This window comes from Cupressus sempervirens, chromosome 10, assembly GCF_028749045.1.
Source record: "Cupressus sempervirens isolate cs-2001-9-10 chromosome 10, ASM2874904v1, whole genome shotgun sequence".
NCBI classification, from domain to species: Eukaryota; Viridiplantae; Streptophyta; class Pinopsida; order Cupressales; family Cupressaceae; genus Cupressus; species Cupressus sempervirens.
Window position 1 is genome coordinate 648,465,016 of NC_143127.1, and position 6,000 is coordinate 648,471,015.

A 6,000-nucleotide genomic window follows, 5' to 3' on the forward strand; every position below is an offset into this window, starting at 1 on the left:
CCAAATAAGATTACCAAATTCTTCCATCTTCATTTTAGCATCTCTAGCATTGAACTCAAAAAATTGGCATATATTGACAACAAAAAAATCCCCAAATCTAAAATTGCATCTCCAAGCCACACACGTAGGAGAATGCTAAATAGTCTTGATTCAACAAGCAAAAAAACAAACTTCACTTCATTTGTCATCATCATAGTGCATTTCATGAGGCACAAAAAGAAATCCATAGCCATTTTCCATGCATGCAAGAAAATATTATCTTTCCCAAAATGCAATCACTTAAAGAAAAACAAAAGCTTAATCATCACCAAAACAAATTAAAACTTGTTTATTTCCAACTACAACATTGATGCATGACCTAGCATGCCCATTAAACTCTTCCCTCTTCGACTTTGGCTAGCATCTCCTTGGAACTAGAATTGGAAACTTTGGAGCCACCCCTTCCTCTCAATTCTGTAACTCCATTTTTAACACCAACCAAGCATTGAATCATTCTTACAGGTAGACATCAACATCAATCCTCCCCCACAAATGCATAAAGGGCACATATTCATATTCTTTTGCATGCTCCTATGAGGAAAAACATTTTGAAATATCTATTGGCCATCCTAGAATTGCCCATTACAAAATTAAATCCATGCCCAAAAACATTCCCTCATCAAACAAACTAAACATCACCCACTTCACTATGTCTTTATCTTGTTCAAACTATAACTCCTAAGCCAACACCATGGAAATGATATCCAAATTGATTTTCCAATTTAAATTCTCTTGAAATTTACTCGCCAACACACCTAACACCGAATTCACCATCTTCCTCATGTTGATTTTAAGTAGAGCCTTCAATCTCTATTTTGAAATAGGTCATGACAAATATTTTTGTTGAAGCTTCATAAAGACTATGAAATTTCCTTCCATGGTTGCCTTTCAAGAAGAAAAAACTCTTTGTCAAAAAGTATAAACTATTAGGCCTTCATTAATATAGATTTTAACCTTGCAAACTAATGGGAAAGGTTAATCTCAATCCAAAATGCACTAAACACAAAAAAAAGTCACACTTTTATTTTTTCCAAATTCACAAGAATGTAGTGATTTTTTTCCAATTTTTTTGTTGTTTTCAACTACAAACTATGCAGATCAAGAAGATCAAACAGTAAAATTTTCAAAAAAAATCATGATGTTTTCAATTTTTTGAAAATTGGTTAACTATACAATTTATATGGAGGATAGTTGTATCCCAAAGTAATTATGGCTATGTGTCATCAAGTCCTCCCTCACATGTACAAACAAGAATCGAGCAATAATGACTTGGACAAAATTAGCTGGCCTTACCACCAAAATCAATTGTCCTTTCATCATAAGGAAAGGTGTTTCAAATGATGTGAAACACCTAAAGAATTAAAGCTAAAATTAAATCCATCTAAAAATATTCCTAACAACAACCACTTCACCCAAACCAAATTAGCCACCTAACAATACCACCCACCAACTTGGTCTGCAAAAATAAATTAAATGTTAAAATTCAAATTTTTTAATTTAGGATTGTTTACCAAAGTAAACAAGAGAGCCCATTTAGAGATTTTGTCAACTACATCATTACCTTCCTTACAAAAAATGAGACACCCTAAAATCTAGAAACCCAAACAATAACTCTTTAACAACATTCACCACCACTTTTAAGTGTCATGCACTAATATTGTCTCTTTCAATGACATCTATAATCAACATAATAGCTAACTTGTCCTTAGACATTCAAAACTTGAATCTATACATTTGGACCCAATAATAGCTAACTTTTAGAACGTAGAACATTAAATAGTAAAACATCTCAAATAAAATCCACACAACTAAGACACCACAATTTAATGTGGAAATCCAATTTGATAAAAAACACCAATAATATGTCACCAATTTTCACTCTTCTGAAGTGAGCTCTATTAGGATCCAACACTGTTAAAGGTTACAATACACACTCTCAGGTGTAACCATGTTAAGGGATTTGATCACCTTGTTAGAAGTGGCCTTGTTAGAGGACTTAAGAACATTCCATTAGAATGTCACCTTGACTATAGGATTTACAAATGACTATTAGGTCAACATTGATTAAAGGATTTTAATTGGTATAGTGGTTAGAAAGTAACAACGAGTTAATCTGATAAATATAACTCACTTTGTAGATATAGATCACATTGTAGCTCATTTTCTAAGTCATTGACTAAACTCCATTTATGTCTTCATCACTATCTATGATCTGCTTGGAAAATCCTTCAAGCAATCACTCTTCACTTTTGCTCCACTCCTTCTTCACAACCTTCTGCTCAAGTTTGCCAATAAAAAAAATAGCAATTGCTAACCTCTCTTAGGTTAATCCTTATACATTCTTAAATAGTTAGCTTTGATTTTTTTTTTGCTTGAATACCATTGTTGATCTTAGGTTTAGGTCAAATTTATTGAATCCTTCCATCATTTCATTTCCTCCTCCTTCTAGAAACTTCTCAAAACACTACAACATCTAGGGTCAAATTGCAATGATAATTTGTGACAACGGTCTAAATTGTGGTGGTTTCATGTTTTTTTAAAAAAATATTTCCCCGACATCTTTGCAATACCGACTTTAGCATCGTAATTGTGACACCCCCATATGTATAAATGAAAGAAAAAAGAAAATATGACAAATAATTCCCCATTTGTTTTGATTGTGGAGAGCTATGCGCAAAAGAAGGTGGAGAACTCTGAACGAGGGTGGAGAGCTCTGAATGTTGTTGTACGCTTGTGCTTGGTGCATTTCATTCCTATGATATATCTCCATATTTCATTGTTGTGCCCTTTCTCTTCAATTTCATTACTATGATCTTTGCATTTCATCATCGTGCCTTTTCTCTACAATTTGGTTGTCATGCACTTGTCATCTCTATGTTTCATTGTCATGCCCTTGTTCTGTGATTTCGATGTCATGCCCTTTCTCTGCAATTTCGATGCCATGTCCTGCCCTTGCTCTATGATCTTTTTATCATGTTGTGCCCTTGCTCTTCGATTTTGTTGGCATGTCATGCCCTTTCTCTGCAATTTTGTTGTCATGTTGTACCCTTGCTTTGCGATTTTGTTGCCATGCCCTAGCTCTACTATTTTCATCAAGGGTATGTAAATGTTGGTTTCTTTTCCTTCTAAATAAGTATATCTTTATATCTCTTTTTGAACATGTATATTTAGAGATCTTTTTAAAGGTGCTTATTACATCTTAGCTATACAACAAAAAATTTGATCCAGTCGCATACATATTCTAGAATCCAAATAATAATAAAATAAAACTCACTCAACCCATGCTAAGTGACTTACCTCAAGATCCTCCACAAAAATAATGCAGACTAGGAAAAATGGGTAGAGTTTGCAAGAAATTTTACAAAAACATACTATAGAAGATATTTTTAGAAAGAAACTAGTCATAGCTAGTTAAATGGATCTAGTTGTTGATTAGTTGGGTTGATTACAAATTCCTATAGAACTATCATCAGATTAGGTATAATAAAATGAACAATCATTTGTTTCCAACTAGTAGGATCAAATATAATTTTCCAAGGTGATAAAATTGCATATGCATGGAATTGAAGAATAACTTCAGTGAAGAGTTGAGTGTAAGGAGTTAAAGAAGCAAGTTTTGTTTCTATGTAAATGCCATAATCATGAGGCTCATTCCCTTGTAGAATCCTCTACCATAATGACATTACCTCTAAACCATGCAAAGGATTTTGAAGTGGTTCCCAACCTTGAAACACTCTTATTAGCATTTGATACTTGGGATCATCATAGGGAGACTGTGCCAATGCTTGAAACATTCTTATAAGTATTTGATATTTGGATTGTAAATTCTCAAAGACACTTGCAAGTGATTCCAATGTCATAGTACCTACCACAACACTTTCCTAGATTCTATCATAGTGCCCTTATGCTTGGTGCATTTCATTCTTGTGATCTATCTCTACATTTCATTGGCATGCCCTTGCTTTCTGATTTCATTACTATGATCTTTTCTTTTCATTGTCATGTCTTTTCTCTACGATTTGGTTGTTGTGCTCTCTTCATCTCTATGTTTCATTGTTGTACCCTTGCTCTACAATTTCAGTGTAGTTCCCTTTCTCTATGATTTTATTACCATGTTATGCCCTTACTCTGTAATTTTGTTGTCATGTTGTGCCCTTGCTCTTCAATTTCATTTACATGCCCTAGCTCTATGATTTTCTTCAAGGGTATATAAATGTTGGTTTCTTTTCTATTTGAACTGGTATCTCTTTATATCTCCTTCTAAACATGTATATTTAGAAATCTTTTTTAAAGTGCTTATTACATATTAGCTACACAACAGAAAAATTGATCTAGTTGTATACATATTGCAGAATTCAAATAATAATAAATAAAACTCACTCAACTCGTGCTAAGTGACTTACCTCAAGAGCCTCCACAAAAATAATGTAGACTAGAAAAAATGGGCAGAGTTCACAAGAAAGTTTACAAAAACATATCATAGCAGATATTTTTACAAAGAAAAAAGCCATAACCAGTTAAATGGGTTTAGTTGTTGATTAGCTGGGTTGATATATACATATATTTAACTAGGTTATGGCTTCTGCAAGGGAATGTGCCTCATGATTATGCATATGTTCTTGGTGCATTTTGTTCTTGTGATATATCTCTGCATTTCATTGTTATGCCCTTGCTCTTTGATTTAGTTTTCATGTCTGTGTTTTTTTGTCATGTCCTTGCTCTGCAATTTTGTTTCCATGTTGTGCCCTTGCTTTGTGATTTCATTGTCACGTTGTGCCCCTACTTTGCATTTTCGTTGCCATGCCCTAGCTTTGTTATTTTCTTCAAGGGTATGTAAATGCTAGTTTCTTTTCCTTATAAATAGGTATCTCTTTATATCTCCTTTTGAACATGTATATTTAGAGATTTTTTTAAGGCCCTTATTACATCTTAGCTACACAACAAAAAAATTGATCTAGTTGCATAGATATTCTAGAATCCAAATAATAATAAAATAAAAATCACTCAACCCGTGCTAAGTGACTTACCTCAAGATCCTCCACAAAAATAATGTAGACCAGGAAAAATGGGTAGAGTTTGCAAGAAATTTTACAAAAACATATCATAGGAGATATTTTTAGAAAGAAACTAGCCATAACTATTTAAATGGATCTAGTTGTTGATTAGTTGGGTTGATTAAAAATTCATGTAGAATAATCATCAGATTAGGTACAATAAAATGAACAATCAATTGTTTCCAACTAACAGGATCAAATACAGTTTTCCAAGGTGATAAAATTGCATATGCATGGAATTGAAGAATAACTTTAGTGGAGAATTGAGTATAAGGAGTTGAAGAAGCAATTTTTTCTTTTGTGTAAATGACGTAATCACGAGGCTCATTCCCTTATAGAAGCCTCTACCACAATGACATTACCTCTAAACCATGTAAAGGATGTTGAAGTGGTTCCAACCTTGAACACTCTTATAAGAATTTGATACTTGGGATCATCACAGGGAGACTATGCCAATACTTGAAACACTCTTATAATAATTTTATATTTGGACTATAAATTCTCAAAGACACTTGCAAGTGATTCCAATGTCATAGTACCTACTGTAACACTTTCCTAGATTCCATCTAGTGGCTCCTATAATATCCCCTATGTTGTCTAGCTATTGTTTGTGTCATGTAGTCTCTTTCTAAAGCTGCTCCTTCCCATTCTTCTTCTAAAGCCACTCCTCCTTTTCTCTCATGCCTTAAATTTTGATTATCAAATTTCCAAATGTCTACCTCTACCTTATCTAAAATCAACTTCATAATGTGTTGTAACTCTAGCATAGGTGTTTGATCATTGATAGCTTTCATTTCAACATTCAAGTTTTCAAGATTGGTAAATAGCCTCACTTCAGACCTCTCATGTCAAGCACTTTTTGTATTTTTTCAACACCATGTTCTTGCTTCTGAGCAAATAGTTATTC